Below are 20,211 nucleotides of genomic sequence, written 5' to 3'. Positions count from 1 at the left end.
GAACATTTCGGTTGCATTTACGTTTTTATCAATAATTTTATCAAACGAGCAAGCGAAGCCGCTAGAAACAGCGAAGTTCCGGAGCAGTGCCAGCAGCACCAGGGCGGTAAAGGTGGGTGAGGAGGTGTGGCAAATTCCGTGCGCCGACACCCGGGGTCCCGAGTGAACGATCGCAAAGGAGAGCGACAGAACACGAGAGAAAGAAAGCAACGTTGCCATGGTAAACGCGAAGGGTGAAAACTCTCAGCAATATAAACAGTGATAATTTAACGTTGTAAACTAAATTGTGAGCTATTCTAACGCTTATAAAAAGCAATAAAGTCATTACGCTACATTAACTTCCCTTCTGTCGAAATCTCGGAAATCTGGTGGTTGCGCAGTTTCGTATTCCTCAACCGCGCCCACCCGCGCCCCACCGGCGAAGCCGGGTATATGGTTTAGTTTAGCGTTAACGCGAGGCCGTACAGCTGCGCGCTATGCAAAAAGAAAGCTTCGAAAGGAACGCGAATATCTTTCCACCGGTAAGTTCGTGGATTGTTGAAGTTCACGAAACTGCTCTGATGATGTAACCGTGTTTGGGACCCCGAGGGTCTGCCTGCATGATCCGCCGCTTGCGGCAGCCAGAATGTATGGGAAAATGGCGGACCTTTTCCTCGAGAGTTAGTATGTATGATCTCTATGAGCAGCACCACGTACATGGGTAAGATGGCCGTCTCCGGATTGCGTAACTCACGCGCTCACGCGGCACGGAACTACAGTAGCGAAACCACGCGGAACTGTGTCGACGTTTTCGACGCTATGGAAATCGCAGGAACTGCGTCCAAGACAGGCAGGTTTTGCTGCCGGCTGCCTGGGTGCCTTCCGTGCTGAGTTCGGTTCTGTTTTCCGATGCCGAGTACAACCGGCGTTCAACGTGGTTCTGTATTTGTGCGTGTCAGCAACATAGCAGCAACATCGTGATGGCAGTGTTGTGGGTTGTGAACAGAAGACTGGAATTATCGCCGATGTGACCGTGTGTCCGCGCATCATGGTGTAACAACAAGATGTGGTTGTAAACCGTCGGGCATTGATGCCGCTGTTCGGGCCGTGATCGGAGGGGGCGGGGTGTCGCAGGTTGACATTCCGCTTTACATTAAAAAGTTTAATACCACTTGAGGGATCAGGTGCAATCGATCGACGTGCGGATAGTCATGTTGGAACGCTGGGGGGGGGGGGGGGGGGGGGAGGGGGGGTTGTGGGGATATTTATACAGCGTGTAGTTGGTCAGCCATTAAAGTTGCGACGAGTCACACGCTGTAGATGAGCAATTTAGCCAGTGCAGTACAACCGCTAGCCTGGCGTCTTTAACGAGCACCACGCAGTAGTGATACACGACCGCACGCCGGTACGATGCTCATCCAGATCGAAACGGGCAGGGGTGGGGCTCGAGCCCAGGATCCCTGGGTTCTGCAGCGCGAGCTTTCGCTCCACGCGCGTCGAACTGGGTGTGCGCTTCAGCCCACTCGACCACCGATCCCCCTTGGCAACCGGCAAAGCCACTTCGCGGCTGTCCGGGTCGCTCGTCCACCTTCCTGCCTTGGACGAACAAGGATAGCAAAAAAGAGGAATTTTTCACTCTTGCCAGTTCAGAGTCAAACCCTCAAAGCCGGCGTAATTTGAAAACAACAAATTATTAACTTCAGAATTTGATATGTGCTATATAAAATGCTTTGACTTACAATTGAGAAAGGGTTATATTGATGCGGCCTTCCAATTTCGAGCCAAATCAAAGATTATAAAAAAAAAATTGGCGGAGTTTCCTTTAAAAAAAAAATAAGAAGTGTCTCGCAAAAAAAGAAAAGAAAAGAAATAAGAGGCGAATTTTAGAGAATTTCTATTCAATGAATTTGAATATCACGTTCGTTTTCATCGAAGATGTAATTAAACGCCAGAAAACATGAAAAACCTTGGACCAGTCGTTTCGTCATACCCAGATCATTCGGCCGCAAAGTGCGTGTTCCTGTTGTGGGCAGCGCGTGCAATTGCAATCTTGCCAGGTATATCTCCCCGCATTGACATCAATCGTTACGTCGTTTTCTGACTTTTTTTTTTCTTCTTTTTTAGTAGCAAGAGTACCCGTGCGGAGCCTCGATAGGCGCTGTAGATGCTCGAGAGAGGGGATTCCAAAAACTGCTATATTACGTCATGATCTGGGAAGGAGTGGCTTCAGCGGTATACTTTGAAAACGATTTTCTGCTGCCTCCGTGCACGAAATTTAAAAATATTCTCCATATTCGTCATCCTGGAGGCCAATTAAGGACGATAGAGCATTTGTTTTGTTTGCTTCTCTAAACTACAGAACCGCTTCACTTTCATGTTAGATCCGACCGCAGGCCACACCTTCTAGGAATTAGTCTGCGCGCCCGCGTCATCACGGCACGGTAGCTGGCCCGGCGAGCAGAAAAAGCGACAGAGCCGGCGGGGCTTGGCAGCGCCGGAGCGCAGGCTGGGTGGCCCATATATATCGGGGAAGTTATTGAAATCTTGTTTACGCTTCCATGACGACGGCCTCTAGAGCTACAACATTATTACCTAAAAGTATATAAAAAAACTGAGACTTCGAAGCTTTGTTTATTGGATAAAATTGTGTTCCGAATTGCCGAGCAATTGTGTTACGCCTGAAACGCTTCGGTGTCGCCCCGGAACATTACCGAGCTTGGCGCCTACTATACCCTCACGGCGCTCCTTCTTCATCGGATAACTTAGCGAGTGTAATATAAACTCGATAGCAGTTCCTGGAATGAACGTACTGGCGCCAATCGGGTTTTAAAGCCTGACGGTTTTCCAGAACCCGCCATACGCACCGAAATCAGCCAATCGGCGTTTATCACGTGACCTTTCCCGCCAGCCAGTCAGCGTCGAGCTTGGCGGTCGCTATTATTTTGGCATTTCACTCGGACCAGTCATACGCCTCTCTTTCGGCACGTCATCACGCTCCCGTCCACATACCCCACGCGTAGAGAGCCGGGTCACGTGACAAGAGAGGTGCGGCTGATTGGTCCGGCGGGACCGTAGCACCGCGCAGTCTCAAATTGGTTCCATCGAGCACCGATGGAACCAATCACGCACAGTAAATCCGCCGCAATCCTGCGCTTTTCTTTATTCTGTCTATGATTAGCATACTTGGTGAAAGACAAATCACAAGCACAACGAGCATCATAACGATGCCCTTTTGGCGCGGTTGGATTGACTCCTTTGGATCGTAACTTTGGCTGCGGTAGCAGTATATAATAGATTTTGTTTTTAAATTTTAATGCAGTTAATATGTTGTCTCCTCGAAAATAGTTGCAATTTATCTGATGTTTGTCAACTACACTTTCTTCCAGGGGGAAACCGAAACCATATATTATTGGAGTATTTTGTTTAGCCTAGCATATATACTACGACCACGTATGAAAACTTTTGCAGTAGCCGTGTATGGACGCCGCCGTAAGCGACCTTAGGTGTTTGTTTCCCCTTTTATGATCGCTTTGCTCCATCATTACCACGGCAGGACAGGTTATCGCAGTTCTACATTCGACCGTGGCCTTCTCCCCAACATTGGCCTTTGCGGAGGCTCGACAAAGTCCGCTTAGTGGCTCGGCATCTCGGAAAGGCGAAAGAAGGTCAGCAATGGCGGCTCTAATCTGGTGCGTGCGCAAAGCGTCTATATATACGGGGCATGTCGAGTTATATACTGCCGTGTATTGTATGTTCGGCTACCATAGCGACATCCGGAATACTTCGTTGTCATACATTTATCGTAACACTATTCTCTGTTTTGTTTTTACTTATAAAGGTTTTCGTGCCTGACTGATTTGAGTGTTTAATTGTTATTAGGCTATAGTTCCGTGTTCTATCTATATAAAGAGAGTGTAAAAAAATTTAAAAGAACTCATGTCATTTATTATACTGACAAAAATACAAAATATTAACGCTCGGGACAAAATAAAACGTTCAAAAAGAGCTTTCAGTTCGATAGGGGAACTCCAATAGACCACAAAAAAGAGTAAGAAAAAAAATGAATTACCCGCTATCGTAAACATCTACTAACCAAACCAGAGTAACTTCTTCGTTTAATCCGACACACATTTCTCTTATCAACTATCAATCATCGAACTTAGCAGACTAGGCTCGTAACTGCATTAAGCTGCTAAGCAGCAAATATCCATATACATATAAATCTGCCGAGCTATACATACGTATTTCAAGCAACTTATTAAAGTTTGTTGTCTACTCGGCGGGCTATGCATCCAAGCATTCCTTTCGTAGACGCGTTCGTACGTTCAAGCGCCCTCAATAGCGCAATAAACCAAATAGCTTAGCCCCTTGAGTCGCTCTTGAAACCTAGGACTGACTATCGTTCTGCTTCTCTTGTTTATTATTACGACGCTCTCAGAACTCCCCTGAGCTCCCAGCCTGGCACCAACACGCGGCTTCGACGTCACTCCGCTACAGTGACGTTGTTGTCTCCACGACTCATCTGCATGCCATTGACACGCGAATCGGGTTTCTGCGCACTGCGCAGTGGGCAAACGCGAACCCATTGTTTCTAAGCAGCGCGTCGGTTCGTTTTACCTGGCCAGGAGCAGGTCCCCGATGCCCGGCTCTCTAGAGGCGTCCCCGCGCAGCCGCAGCGCCCTCCTGAAGCCCGTGAGCCAGCCGGTGCGCAGCGAGAGCAGGTGCGCATGCAACCAGGCCGCCCGCACCCGCTCGCGGTCCGGGTAGAAGGCGGCCGCCACCACGTGACGCAGTCGCAGTCCGTACGTCTGGCTCACGATCACCAGCACGCCCAGCAGATACACGGTGCCTGGGCATCCATCCACGAGCTCCAGCGATACCCACGATACTCCGTGTCGATGTCGAAGGCGTTGTGACGGGAAAATCCTGATTGGTCGACAGGTTCATGACGTCACAGCTACATGACCTCGCGCGGGAATTTCAAACGACCGACAACGCTCACGTGAAACGTGACGTGCCGCGTGGAATGAAAGTGATTAAAACACGATATGTAATACGGTTGAAAGACTCCCATAAAAGACGGACACGAGCGCCATGGCAAGTCTTCTGGAACCATAATCCGCCAATCTTAATGTGCAACCTATCGGGTAGATATTGAGAGAAAGGAGGAGACGATAAGCGCGGGGACGTCAGAACACCGAGCTCTGGTTGGAATGCTTAGTGGGTAGCTGCAAAGCTGGCTATCTTTGCCTCTTCTTTCTCCACAAACGCCTTAGAAGGCGAAGGCCGAACGTCAGACGCCGGCGTTCGGCGTTCGAACGTGTTCGAGCAATGAGTAAAGACAACGGCAGCTAGCTTTGCATCTACCCCCTAATTATTCCAACCACGCGAGCTCTGGTCTCATCATCTCTCTCAATTTCTACCCGCATAGTCCCCGTTCAGTCCTAAGTTAGAAGCGCTTATGATTCCCACAATGCTAAAGGCTTAAAGTGGTGTCATGCTGAAACATCTGTGTGTATACCTATTGAGATGATTGCCTTATGTATCACTATACTCCTCTCTGTATATTACTGAAGCCGTCAAAACGTCCATAAAATGTTATATGTGGACAACCCAACAGCAAAAACAATGTATTGCACGAGATTGCTAAAGAGCAGAAATATAACTGAGTGCGCCTTTAATTTACGTGTACCATAAACTAAGAAGGGATGCATGCCAAACGAATACTTCTGCGTGGGTTTCAGGGTTACTTTGCAAGGAACATAGTAATTTCATTACTCTTGGAAAGTAATGCTAATGTAATGTTATTACTTCTAGTTTGTGGTAATTTGTGATTTATTTATTATATCTTTGCAGTTTTCAGGAAAGTAATTAGCAATGTAATTTAATTACATTTTGAAAGTAATTTTTCATCTCTGGTACCGGCCCCGAAAAACCAAACGTTCGCCACCGTCAAGGGGAAGTTCGCCCAGTATATCGTTCATCCTGCGAACGAAATCTTCATAAGTCAACGATTCTACCTCAGGTCTCAGCGGCCTGACGAATCTGTTGATACGTTTTTCACAATGCTGAGAACCCTAATCAAACGTTGCAACTACTGAAATAGAGGATCGTTCGGTGCGAGACAAGTTTGTCGTCGGCTTGCAGGACGAAAATTTATCAGACTAGCTGCCGTTCCACGAGGCTTACCGCTGACAAAGCACTTCTTCCAGTCCGCCAGCAAGATGCCGAAAGAGAACGCGCTTCCCGTTCTGCTGAAACCTACCGCGGCGGCCTTGAATGTCAACGGGATAGACAAGAAGAGGACTGCACCAGGCACTTCGTCGAAACGCTCACGCAATCGCCAGCAGCGCTTCGACAACGCAGTGTCCGGCAATAGTTGGCGTTTGGCGCACGACCAAAAAGACTCTCCAGCTCAGAAGGCAAGCTGTAATTTTTGCCGCAAGCAGGGCCTCTTGTGAACGTTTGCCATGCAGAGAAGCGCAAGAAGTTAGGCTCCGTTGAACTGCTGCTCTGTTCATACGTGACGGGCAAGATACGTCGAAGTGTGCCTCAATTGCCACTTGACAAGGTTCAAAGTGGACTCGGGGGCAGATGTCACCGCCGTTCAGCCATCTTTCGCGGGTATTCCACGCAAGCTCGACACAGCAGAAGGAGAGCTCACCGGCTTAGAGAACCAGCCGCTGTCGGTCCTTGGCACTTTGCAAGCTACCCGGCGTGGATGGGAAAGCCGAGTGACGCACGAGCGGGACTTCTGGGGCCGGCCCTGCTTAACGAGATACTGCCACGACCTTCTAGCGAATATTTTATTGTCTAATTGTCACCCACGTTCTGGCCACATTACAGAGACACCACTTTTTTTTTTCTTGAAAAGACACCAAAACATTATTTAAGAGGAATAAACCGAGTGTCGTTACGTCGCTATGCCCTTAAAAGCCGCGCCGCTCCGCAGAAGTGCGGCGGCAAGCTGCGTGCTCGCGAGCCCTGTTGAACCGGATTTTCCTTCTCTTTTGGCGTAATCAACTCTTGCGGGGAGGCGCTACTAAAACGCCAAGTTGAAACGCGTGGACGAAGTCAAGTGGCGGAGCTCACTTTACGACGTCACTTGACGACGTCAAGTGGCCCTCGAGCAGCTTCGCCCATGCCGGACCAATTAACGTCACGTTTGTGACGTCAGTTTGTTCAACTCCCGTGATGCGTAGCGCTCCTTAATGGCTGATCTTCGAGCGCTCGCTGGGAGCGGTCCTTTGGAAAGAAAAATATAGCCATTCGTTCAAAATACAAGCGTGCGATCGCCACTGGGAAACTGAGTTGATCAAGTTTAACTTATTTCTGAAGTGGAGACGTATGTTTTAAGCTTCGATTTAGTATCCCTCGATGTGCACGGGCGCCTATCAATTTTGTCTTCACACCTGAAAAATTTGTAGCCAAGTATTTCTCAGAAACGTTGTTTATCTACATGTGAGGGGATACACCCCTGTTTTCTCGGCTAAACTCTGATCGCTAGGGATTTGCGGCTCCAGAAAATTCAACTAGCCACGTAGCGGCAGAGGCGAGAAGCTCCAAAAAGAGGATATTTTGCCACGACCGTGCACTCTTGCTGCTTGGTTCTCGTCGGCAACATAGCTTCATTTGCTTGCTGCCTAAAATCAACTAAACAATCACTCTTAAACGATGCTGCAACGAGCTGAGGGATGGCTAAAAACGTTAAGATATTTTAATGCGGTGATCAATATCCTTCATCAGCGAGATGAAAGGCAATATATCGCAACACATGTTCCTACCCTAAACTCGTAGTTAAACTCACGCACTGTAGTAGGTTTATAAAAGTAAAGATCGCCGCAAAAAATCGCATCAGCGGTATAGAAACGCCATTAATTGCTTATGAACTGTCTGACTTTTATTCGTAAGGTCAAAGAGAATATCAGAACCTTATTCATTTAAAACATCAACAAATTCGAATCTTATTAAAAAAAATGGAAAATCTGGCTATGATGGTGTGTTCATAGGCGTGCAAGCCCATATTACCGCCTGCCAGATACTAATTTACACGAAGACCTCATTTCTGAGCATTACCAATAAATTGGTCGCATTAAATTCGTTGCGACAATCAATCAGGCAAAACACCAATATTGCACAAGCATTATTCACACTCCGTTTTCTTCAGCATTAGCTTAAATGTGCACAAACAAGTATACATACTTAAATAGTCTCCCATGTAAATTTGTCTACCCCTATGAAAATGGTTAATGCCATTTGAAAGTCATATTATTGCCAAATGGCAACAGCTGTTTACAAATAGTCAATCAGCAGGCAACAGATGTTAATCGTCATTGAGACGTCACCCTGCTGACCCGGATAGCCATTTCGCCACCGTCAACTTTTTGCCGTTCTATTGGTTATTGTCGGTGTATCATCAGTGTATCTACATGTTAACGTTAAATGGCTAAAGGAGGCAATCAAAGGACTATACATTTTATAGTCTTTTGACTGCCTCCAATAGCCAATTAGCATTAGCATGTAGATACACTGGCAATGCACCGACAATAACCAATAGAACGGCAAAAAGTTGACGGTGGCGAAATGGCTATCCGGGTCAACAAGATGACATCTGAATGACGATTAACATCTGTTGCCTGCTGATTGACTGCTCTTAAACACCTGTTGCCATTTGGCAATAATAAAAAATGGCATCAACCATTTTTATAAGGGCATAATTATCACATAGACGTCATTTGATCGAATTTCGTGACCATTTCGCCATTGTCAACCCCTCGTAAACTTTAAGCTGGCCAGCCGAAAAACTGCAATAGTTTACATGGCCTACCATTGATTCCATGCCTGATACACATAGTGCCGGCTTGCAATATGGGAAGAAAACAAAGATTGAAGGACAATTTAAAGACCCAAAATTTATTTATCACAATGTCATTAAAATGACGTGTTTTTTTTCAAGACTAAGTTAATCACCCAGATGTAAACGATGAGTGAAAAAATAACCTTTCCTTGCTTCCTGACATGTCTGTAAGGTGTCAGCTGAAAGAAGAAAAACATTATAATTAAGTGGGCATATAACCAGAAATATTCTTGCAGCACATTCAAAAATATGCACAGAAGAACCTCGCTCACATGTTTTCTCGGCTGTTATGTTCACGGAAACCGGTCCTATCGAACGTCCAAAAGTATATATGTGTTAGAATTACAGGCTTCATGAATTTCCTTCTTGGTTCTTATGTCCAAACACTGCCACTCAAGGTGGCCGGCATGATTACTAGGAACACATACCCTGTTCCTTTTGCTTTACTCCCTTTATTTTACCTCCTTGCCTCTCTGCACTGTGTTTCTTGCTTGGTCGTGTATGACAATAAGAGATTCAGGCTCTCACGACACCCCATTTTTCTTTACCACCTCCATGCCACCATGTTCAAGCAGTGCTGATTGCATCAAGCCCCACTGCTTTGATGTGGCATACAGGGTGCAGTGATTTGTTTGAGGCAGCTGTGGTTTAGCTCGATGGGCTCAGAATTTTTGCATCCTTATATTTCAATATTTTTTTAACTGCAACGATAGACAACGCATCACTGCGATGGAGCGGCTGTCGGCACAGCACATGTACACATATGTCTGCTCACACGAATCTAGTTCCTGCGTATGCAGTGCCCATAGCTGCTGTGGGCAAACACAAGCTTGTCTGTAAACAGTGTGTTACTTATAGTTCAACCACAATTTTAAGAAGTGTTGAAAAAATTGTCAACATATAAAATAAGGCAATCTTTTTTACAGCCATAAAAGCTAAGGTAAGATAAACAGAGCTTCCTGAAACACCTATAGCTATCCCAAGGGCATTATCAGTTGTTACATCTTTGCTCATGTCATGATCCTTTATTGTGACTGCATAAAGATGCAGCAGCAGGGTTCTACTGTATTTCACACAATGTTTGAATGTGCAATAGCTTTAACTTCCACAACACATCAGCCAACCACAGGTTGTCAAAATGTCAACTCCACAATAATGTAATAAGTATGAATACAATAATAATCCCTGGAAAAGGGGTACAAGGGGGAGAAAGGTCAAAGAGGAATCTCCTTTGTCCCCTTGTTCCCCATTTTATTTGATGTGATTATTATTGTCATTCTTGTCTTGAATAAAAGGGTCTACTCATGCCTCTTAAGAGAGGGAAGCAGCTTACCTGGAAGAGTATAGCGCCCCCGGGACAGAAATCGAGAGAGGCTGTCCTCGACTTGCTTCCCCACATTGCTGTACTCCGTGAAGGTGCGAGCTGAAAGAGCAAATCAGAATTGCAATTTAAAATGATAATAGCCCCTAGAAAGCTACACTCAACTATTGGTACCCTTTTCCTCATTGTCCAGTTCTGCCAAAACGGTCATTCATCCATTTGGATGGTGAAATTCGTTCATGCGCATGCAGCTTGTGGGCACTGCCATGTTGTTATTGCGTCATTACTTGAATTTAATGTAAATATTCACTTCACCTTAGACAAAGATTTATCTATTACTTTTGATAAGATCTTTGGATGCTCGGCAATTTTAACAGCAGCCTGGGGGGCGCACTCATAGATGCACCACTCTTCAATCAGTTTGGGGAGTGCGTCTTTAAACGCTCACTCTTTTTATCGTACGGGAGGAAGCACCATCTATCCCCTAACATCGGAAATAATTTTCCTTTAGAAATTAAAGCTATGATGGTAGCACAAGAAAAGTTTCGTACAAAAAAATATAGGCAAAATAGGGACAAAAAAAATTTTTTTTGGTCATGGGTCCCCAGTCACGGGGTCAAGAAATAGATTAATCTTGTGTGTTAACATTTTTTTCAAAGCAAAAACATGACAGGACTATGTTATCAAGTGTATAGCTCTTTTTACTGTGGTCATAATGAGGTGGCATAGCCTTTGTCATTTGCCCAATAATGCTCAACAAACACAAAACTAAAACAAAAATTCTCGCAGACCAAGAACCATTACTACATGCAATGCAAGTTTTGAGGGTAAACATTTTGGCAGAGGCCTGCCTGGTCGGGAGAAAGCTTAAAAACTCAAAAACATCCGTCCACACACCCACATCTGTGTTCCCTACATAAAGGGGACTAGCGAAGCGCTGTCATGTATGCTGGTAAAAGAAAGTATTCAGGTGTCCCACAAACCGGTATCAACACTTTGACGTATGATGCTGCGAATTAAAGGTCATCCCTCTAAACAAAGAGCGCAGGGCATTGTATATTCAATTCCATGCCACCTACATTGGAAAAACAAAGAACTTCCCAGAAAGAATTCAACAACACAAAAACAACTGCAAATTGGACCACGAGCGCAGCGCTGCTGCAGAGCACTGTGAGGACAATGAATATTGCATCAGCTTTGCCGACACCCTCATAAATGTTGAGACAAACTTCTGCCAGCAGCTTTTTATAGTCATGGCATATCCAAACAACACCAGGAAACATCAATAGGTCCACTGGCACATTGCCATCATGCTACGTGAACGGATTCAGCCACCTAACGAAGTGAAAAAAAAAAAGACTATCGTAGAAGAAAACAAAGCTGTTGTCCCCTATCTAGAAGCAGTCACCCCTGAAGAAAAAAACAAGCTGTTTTTGAAACGTTGGGACCTTGTTGTAGGATATGGTTGGTGATTTTTTTCAAATTCCAATGTATGAGTTTTGCATTTGTTTGAGTCATCATTCACTTTTTTACCATATTTACCCGCATAATGAACACACCTCTTTATTCTGAAATTGACATATTTCGGGGGTGCGTTCATTATGCAGGGTAAATTTCTGCATTTACACACTTCGCGAAAATGTAATTTTAGGTGGCAGTATGACACGGCAAGGTACTGTGGCATGTCTCCACTGACGGAGGCGCATCGACGGCTGGTCGTGGGCGCGCTACAATAACCGCGTTCTACAATTTGAAAACCTTTTTTTAGGGTGCTTTCGGTGTGCCTTCTGTCAAAGGAAAAGCGCCCTCCTAGTGAAGAGTAAAAAAATCTTGCATGTAAGAAATTTAGGTGTCCAATAAAAGCATATGACCAAATAAGATCATATAAAAACTTTATAAAAACGTATAAGAACAATATAGGAAATATATAAGATTATATAAGAAGTTTTAAGAAACTGAAAAGAAGTTTCTTATAACTTCAAATATAATTTTATATTGTTCTTATATGTTTTTATAAGGTTCTTGTATTTTCTTTATGATCTTATTGGATCATACGCGTTTGTTGGACATAAAATTTTTTTATACATTTAAGATTTTTTTACTAGGGAAGCTCACTCAGCATGGGGAGTGACGCGACCGTCCTTAGGCCTAACCACTTTCACGATTTCACTGTCCGAAAGCACACCACAGATGACCGCGTGTTTGTTGACATCAATGCATTCGGTGGGCGAAACATGTCCAAAGCTGGGCAATTCCTCGACCCCAGCTTTGTTACGTGTATGCGCCGCTCGGTTTCACTCTTGATCACATCTGCAACTACACACTTGCAGCCATGAAAGCATGTACCGCTATGCTTTGCCTGGTTTGAAGTGGCCTGGCCGCTTGGCGGCGAAAGAAAATTGGCTTGATGGCTAGCCGAGTTGGACGTAGTTTGAGACTCATGGAGCGAGTAAACACGGTAAATAAAAACATTCTAAAAACTTCTCAGGTGTTCCTCAAGCTTTGAGTACTGTGACTATTTAAAGCTTGAGTAATACACATTCACCTCTAAGCTGACTGGGGTGGTAACTACGCACTCACCGGATCAATCAACCACCTCCCTCTCGTTTTTTGACCCCGCCTTCTGCACATGGTTATGGGCGGGAGTGTAACACATGGCGAAAGGTAGACATATGACTGGTCCAACGAGCATGTAGCTTCTACTACGATTTCAGCTGGTCATTCAACAGAGTATAGTGATGCAGCACAAAAAAATGTGTGCCATTTCAGAATGTCTGAAGGAGAACACACCCTCAAACATCCTGAAACTGTAGAGAGTTTCCTGCAAAGCCACTCGATTTGATTGGCCAAGCAGTAAATAAAAGGTACACTCACCAAAGCACTGTGTCACCCATGATAAGCCTGCAACTCCCTTCAATAATTGGGAAACAACCAAAAAGCCACAGGAATGTAACACTGGATCCTGAAACAGAAAAAAAACAGCAAAATGCAGGAATTAACACAATATACAAACCGCTTCAGCGAGTGAGACACTTAAAACTAGCTACAGTTCTTTGGGCACCGTCTTTTTATTACAGATAATTGTGAGTGAGGACGTGCTGTCATTATTTTTCTAGCCCTGTAAACCTTTCCCATTCGAAGGCCTCCGACGTCGGTTTCGCAAACTTCACAAAATCTGCCATGGCTCCATTATCAAGTTCTAGAGCAAGTGACAAGTTAAAATTTCAATGGTGGAGGCTCACAGACATTAAGCACCTGCTTCAAGCCCCTCGGCTGTCGAGAAAACACTATGTCAACCGCTCCGAAACATAGGTTTTGTGCAGAAGAGAGATTGAAGTATGCTACTGATTCAGTAGAACTACATCATATTCATCAACCATTGTTAGCCGATTCACTATGCGACTCATCGTGAAAACGAGACTTGGACTTGGCCAGGGCAATATGTTTTACAGAGAAATGTTTACCGCTTTGACGGACGCTGTCATTTTATTAAGCAGCCTTATATATTTGCTTTTTATGAAGCAGATGAAGAGGAGCAAAACACAAATAGTGCTATGGACAACGGCAAGTTGAAGAAGTGATAAAACAAGCGCTACTTGTGGTTCTTCAACTTGTCCTCGTACTGCCATTTGTGTATCACTATTGTTTGAGCAACTTGACAAGCGGTTCAATTTAGTACCCGTGAAGCGGCTTGTCAGTGGCCTTGTCACTAAAGCAGGGAACATGCAGACAACAAATCACTTTGATGGTGATGACCACAACATTTTCATGTCATCTCAGAAAAATCGCCCCCCCCCCCCCCCCCCCCCCCAAAAAAAAAGCTGATCCTGCACTTATGTTGCAGAATGTGTGCATCGTCTGACGGCAGAGACTGGAGGGTCACACTGCAGTTCTCTTCGCGCGTTACACTCCCAGTTTCAATGCGGTGACCAATAAATGTTTCGGTGATGCAAAAAAATCGAAAGAAAAAAAAAAGGACGTTGCTCTGAATATTTTGTTGTTCCCCTTATTTAACTTATCAAAACTAATTTCCCGTTAATTGGACCTCAAGATAAACGTGACACGCCGACCTATTATAAGATAACAGCAATCCAGCCCTCGTCAAATTAACTGAGGGCAATAAAAAAACAAACAAGGAGGTCATGCAATAATTGTATAGGGGAATGGCAATGGTCCCAGGAAGATATGCTTCAGTTTGTGCAGTATCAGTGATTTCCTCATTAGACAAGTGTCATCAGCTTTGGCCACTGCTCATGCATTACATTTTAGAGTGAAGCACACCTGTACGATGGCATGTTTACTCCATGACATGCCAACCTTTTGCTGGGTTCCCAATTATCCTGAATAACACAAAAATTTGCAAATAAAAGAAGCAGTTAGATCAATAGGTCACAAAAATCTATGTGAAACGAGCAGTCTAGATCAGTGCATGCAGGGTGACTCCATGTGGGGCTGTATAGGAGCTTTACAACCACCCCAATAGCTTGTTAAATCAAACCCAATTATCCTCTGCTAAATGTGTGAGCTACATGGTCTTGGTAGACCGTTCAAATTCCTCACTTACCCCGCATATAAGTCCTAGAGTTGTATTCACACTGCTTGCGTTTGCTTTGGCCTCCACCCCCCCACCCATTTTCTCCCACACTAGGTGGCAGAAACACTGTTCTTATTCTGCATGTGGCTGATTATTAAAAGCCTTTTGGCTTTTCAATTTAAGTAAATGCACATATTGAAAAGTAGCTTATTGCCTAGTAATCAGGTCTACGAGAAAATTTTGAAGTGTAGAATATATGAAGTTTGCTAGACCTATGGCGGACAATATTTACCCTCCAAATCAAAGCAGCACCAAATGTGTCAGCCATGTGCCCATGACAACTTCAGATGAGACTAATGACAAATGCATAAAGCATATGATAATTACAGAACGACCCGATACTATGACCCAGAAAGTTGAACAAGCTTACGTGAACACGCTTACAAAAAGATATCTAGAGTGCCAAAGAATCAATGGAAATAAAAATAGGAAGACTTGACTGATCCTCTCTGAAGTCCCGATCTTGGTATCAATAGCATGCATCGATGCTTACAATCATGCTCTGCGGTGTGGCCAGAAAACACACCTGAGTGAAGCTCCCAATCATTATGCTCTTAGGTGGACAAAAGGCTCACTTCAAACAGCTTTCAGCAATAAAAAAAAAGCATGCCAGATACTAACATAACATGGTTTCCCCAAAAATAAAACATATAAATCTCCAACATCTTTAGGGGCTAAGGAAACAACCAAGGACGCACAAGAATGAAGCACCTCATCCCAAAGTGAATGGAACGCCAAGGTGCAACACATCGCTCTCCTAAGCAACTAACACTACTCACAATTTTTTGAACACCTTCCTGGTAAACTAAGAGCGGGAATATTAATTATAATTACATGTGGTGCATCGCCTTCAGGATTGCTGGATGATGTGAAACTCTGGAAGATCTTCAAGATTAAAGTGAGCAGAAATTTTTTACTTGGCCTGAAAATCTCTCATACTTTGTAACTTGTTCAGAGTTAGGCAATAACACCACAGCTATCTACTAACACATTACGCCTAGAAAGTATCACCTACGTAAGACAAGAATGATTCAGACACTACCTATTGTTAGTGCCATTTTGTAAAAGAGACTTGCACAGCCTGCTCACTTTCCATGTGGCACACCCATGAGTTCTTTCGCCGGGCAGATGTGCCAGACGCATATTAAATCTCTCACACCGGCCTCTATGTCCACAACAAGGCTCTAACATTTCAGAAGTGTGGTCACGTGGCCATGCCCCTCTGCAGATTGACTGCTGTGGTGACATGTAGCTCAACAGCGGTGGACTTCTCCTACTAGAACCTCAACATGGAAGGAACGAATTCCCAAGGGCTACGGCAGAATGTGCGGAACTTGAACTGACCGGCTGTGGCAGCAAACCCTCTCCAAGTTCCAGCCACCATTTCAACAGGGACGACGGGGAGCACAGGCTTTGTCAGTAGCGACGGCACCCCCACGAGCCAAAGTCCGTAACAGCACCTGCGACAAAGAGCCCTTGCATAATCCCTGTCACCACTCCGGCTGGGATCACAGGGAGCACAAATGATGGCGGTGGAGCCACCACGAGCCAGAGCTACATGGCAGCACCTGCAGCAGCGAGGCCCCCACAAGTATACCACTCACCATCTTGAATGGGAACTCGGGGGAGCGCAAGCGTTGGGAGGTGACGACAGCGCCACCACCAAAAATGATGTGGCAGCACAAGAACCAGGTTCTGATGACAACAGGCGCTGACATCCAAGTCAACTTGGTGGCTGTCCAACCAAACAGACGTGACGCGTACCTGAGAAGGCAAATAATGTTTTGTAGTGATCGAAGTGGCCAAAAAGTTGCCAAGCGAAACTCAGCATTCAACTCTAATGATGAGCCACGCTGTTTCGACTATGATCGACATATGTCTGCGAATCGCTCTAAACCGCAGAAGTGTGAAGGCTGCATCAATTTTAATGGACATGGACAATTAATGGACCATTTTTGTGTGCAGGCAACAAACTGCCAGCGAAAACAGTGATGAAAACTCAAGTGAGTTACTCCGACACTGCTAAATAAATAGGACAGCTTACCATCATCTCCTATTGATATCTGCCATTAAGTCTGTACCTCAGCACTGTAGGTGATGACAGTGGTGTCCGTCTCAGGGAACTCAAACTAGTAGTTCACTGAGCAACTCATCCTTGACCAGGCCTGCAGCGATTATAAATATGAAGAACAGATATATTACGTTACATAAATGACACAAGATAGAAGAGGCACGGACAGTACCATACCTTCCAAGTTTGGGGACACCAAATTCGGGATAATTTCTAAGCAGGGGAGGGGGGGGGGGGGGGGGGGGTGTTTTAAAAAAGAAATATTGAGAACAAATTTGCATGAAGACAACTTCATTATATTTATATATTGCACTGCCTATGCTCATGGGATTGCAGCCGTCCACAGTGATGGCAAAAACTCTTCTTTAATACAAAAGAGAGGGGGAGGGTAATTTCTCTTTTCGGGAGGTTTTTCTGTCAATCATACAAACTGATCAAAATTTAAGAGACTTCTGGGTAATACAGGGAAGTTGGCAGGTGTGCAATACTAAACAGACACAATTTGCTACCGGCAATGGCAAAAGAGAATGCAGGTTGGATCAGCTATGCATAAAGGTACTTTGAACAACATATACCATATAGAGTGTACTCACGCAAGGCTAGCGAGCGGTGCACTCTGGGTACATCACCGTATTTGTGTTCGTGAAAGCAGACAGCGGAAAGCGCACAGCCTCACGGGCCACACTATGCAGCGAATCTTTCTACGGTTCAGGTGACACCACGCATGAAAAAGATGTCGCTCTTGTGCGACAGTCTGCTGTTGCACAAGGAAAAAAGATGAACTGGAGAAAAAAAGACAAGGACAGCAGGCGTTGCAGACTCCCAGTTTCTACAAATCCTGAGAGTCCGAACATGCGTGCAAAATGGTTTGGACACTCCACTTCAAACGAGAATGACTCACTAGCATCATCGGGCAAAGCCCAGACAAAAATCATGACAAGTGGAGAGTATGTGAGCATGTTAGTGAAGTTAATTAGTGCCTGTCTATTTTGTGTGTATAAATAAATATAAATATAAATATATATATATATATATATATATATATATATATATATATATATATATATGAGTAAAGCTATACGCACTCCGGAATGCACTTCGGACGGAAATGGCTATACGCACTCCGCTTTTCTCGCATAAAACGAGTGGTCACAACGAATTTTCTAAGCAGAGGCATGGCATAGGGGTCAATGTGTCCGCTTCATACGCAAGTGGACGCGGGTTCCATCCGCAGTGGGCCTGCTTTTTTTTCTTTTTTTTTTCTCAAACATTTTGTTTTGTCGAGGCATTTGGCGATATTTAGGACATTTCTTTTTTTTTTTTTTTTTTTTGCGATAAACAGTAAAAAAAAAAAAAGAAAAAAAATCGAATGTTGTTGAGAAACTTCGCAAAACTAAATGGTATGGGACTCCCTTTCGAGGTGCGATCGGGGACAGCGGGGCTTGGATTGCCGGCTGGACGCCGCGAAGCGGCGTGTACTGGTTACGATTTGTAATTAGCAGCCGATACTGTCGCCGCGAAGCGGCGTGAACGCAGGCGGGGGGCTGTGTTAACGAGCTCCCCAGTGATACACGCGCCGTTCTAAAAGGGTGGCCCGAGCGGCATGATCTCTCGGAGGAGTGCGTATAGCCATTTCCGTCCGAAGTGCGCTCCGGAGTGCGTATAGCTTTACTCTCTCTCTCTCTCTCTCTATATATATATATATATATACATATATATATATATATATATATAGCGCAGTAGATCAAACGGCTCCAACCGCAATGTTTTCTTTTTTTACGCGTTTCGCTCGCGTCGCTTGAGATCACCCACAGCGATAAGACGCGCGGGCCGACAAAGAAACCTGGCAAGTACAGATATGAGTAGGCAGCGATGCGTGCCGACGCGAAGTGACGACCCACGTGCGATAAAACGTTTGACAGGTCGACCGACGTGTTGGGTGACCGAATCATGGCTTCGCGATTAGAACTCGCAACCCGTCGGACGGTTTGACGAAAAGCGCGAGGAGAGATGCTCGCCTAAGGAAAATACCTGTCAGAATACACTTCTCGGGCGCGATTAGGCAAAGGCAGGGCAAGGAAACAAACCAAGGAAATGCTTGAACGGAAGCTTAGGAGGACACAGAGAAAAAAAGGCTTACCTTCGAGAAGTACCGAGGAATGAGCCAATTGAGCAGTGCCCATAACCTTCAGGGCTGTTCATTCTTGCTCGCGTGGTGCCTCGCCACTTATTAGTCGCAAAATTCATTCTCGGACGCGGCATATCGGATCGATATGAGTTCTACGTAAAAATAAAAGACACACCAAACCGCAACAAAGCTTCGGAAGCTTCGACGCAAATGAAGTTTAGGGTGGATTGGATTGGCTTGTAAAAGACTTTGTTTCGAAGTGCATAATAAATGCGAAAATAAAAAAAGTTAACGTAACGTTATTCGTAAAACAGTGGCGAACCGAAACAATAAAACGTTTTAACAAACTTAAATAACTAAAACAAATGTATTAAAAATAAAAGTTTTATACGCGATACGAAACTTCGGTAGCCACACAACTACGACGGGATTTTAGTTTCGGTTTGGAATCGGAGGCTGCGTATTTTCGACACCGATTGGATATCCAGGGGGCGTGGACAATGGCGTCATGGACGTAAAAATAGCAGCTTTTATTTTGACATCTTGGTTATTTTTACGTCAACAACACGTATTCTTTGGATGCCGCTGACTGCATTGTGAAATGTCGGTAGCTCGGCGTGTGTGTGGCCGGGTGCTCGGCTCGGCGGCTCGGCGGTGTCCGCGCTGGTGCGTGTTGTCAACATTGCCGCCTGTACTCGTCGCGTTCATAGGAACATCAAAATAAGCGTTCTCCATTTTCAAACTTCGCCCGGTGCCGTCCGTCACTCCTGTTGCAAATGAAGATCTTCTAGGTGGCATTGACCGGAGGCGACAGAGCCCAGCCGCAGCAACTTTGTACGCATTTTTCTGGAGCTGTACTTGTGTGCAGTACGACGGATTATCACCCTTGCATAGAATAGCTGCGAAGGCCGTGCAAGCAGCGCGCGAGTAGCCTTGACTGGCATGACTGCACCCGATGCTGGAGCGCTCGTGGCGCGCGATCCAAAGCAACGAGCTCGCGCTTTTAGCACTGTCGTCGCAGAGCCTTTTATACTGGGAGAGTTCGGCGGTTCTTTGATCCAGCCGCCAGTCTGGCAGCACTGATCAAACAGCCTGGCAACTGTGCGCACCCGCCATGATGTGCCTTGCCGTCTAGCTTGATTGCACCTTTTCATTTAATTGCATTATAATTATAACCTTAAATTGCAAGCTTCAGCCTTGTTTGGTGTAAGGCTGGTGGCGGCTGATAAAACCCGTTTGCCCTACTAACTCGAGCCGGCAG

At 45.1% G+C, this 20,211-nt stretch overlaps 1 long non-coding RNA gene across 1 annotated transcript; it reads right to left on the bottom strand.

Annotated features, from left to right (window-relative positions):
* Positions 1-10,169: 10,169 nt before the first annotated feature.
* Positions 10,170-16,197, bottom strand: LOC115317570. The gene is made up of 3 exons (XR_005715254.2): positions 16,096-16,197; positions 13,032-13,119; positions 10,170-10,259 (listed from the first exon to the last, which is right to left on the bottom strand). It is a non-coding gene; the product is annotated as an uncharacterized LOC115317570 (long non-coding RNA).
* Between the last annotated feature and the right edge of the window lie 4,014 nt (positions 16,198-20,211).

The sequence above is a fragment of the Ixodes scapularis genome, unplaced genomic scaffold (assembly GCF_016920785.2).
Source record: "Ixodes scapularis isolate PalLabHiFi unplaced genomic scaffold, ASM1692078v2 PGA_scaffold0__279_contigs__length_252992795, whole genome shotgun sequence".
Classification (NCBI taxonomy): Eukaryota; Metazoa; Arthropoda; class Arachnida; order Ixodida; family Ixodidae; genus Ixodes; species Ixodes scapularis.
Note: the sequence above shows the minus strand (reverse complement) of the source record. Positions and strands in the feature narration are given on the sequence as shown.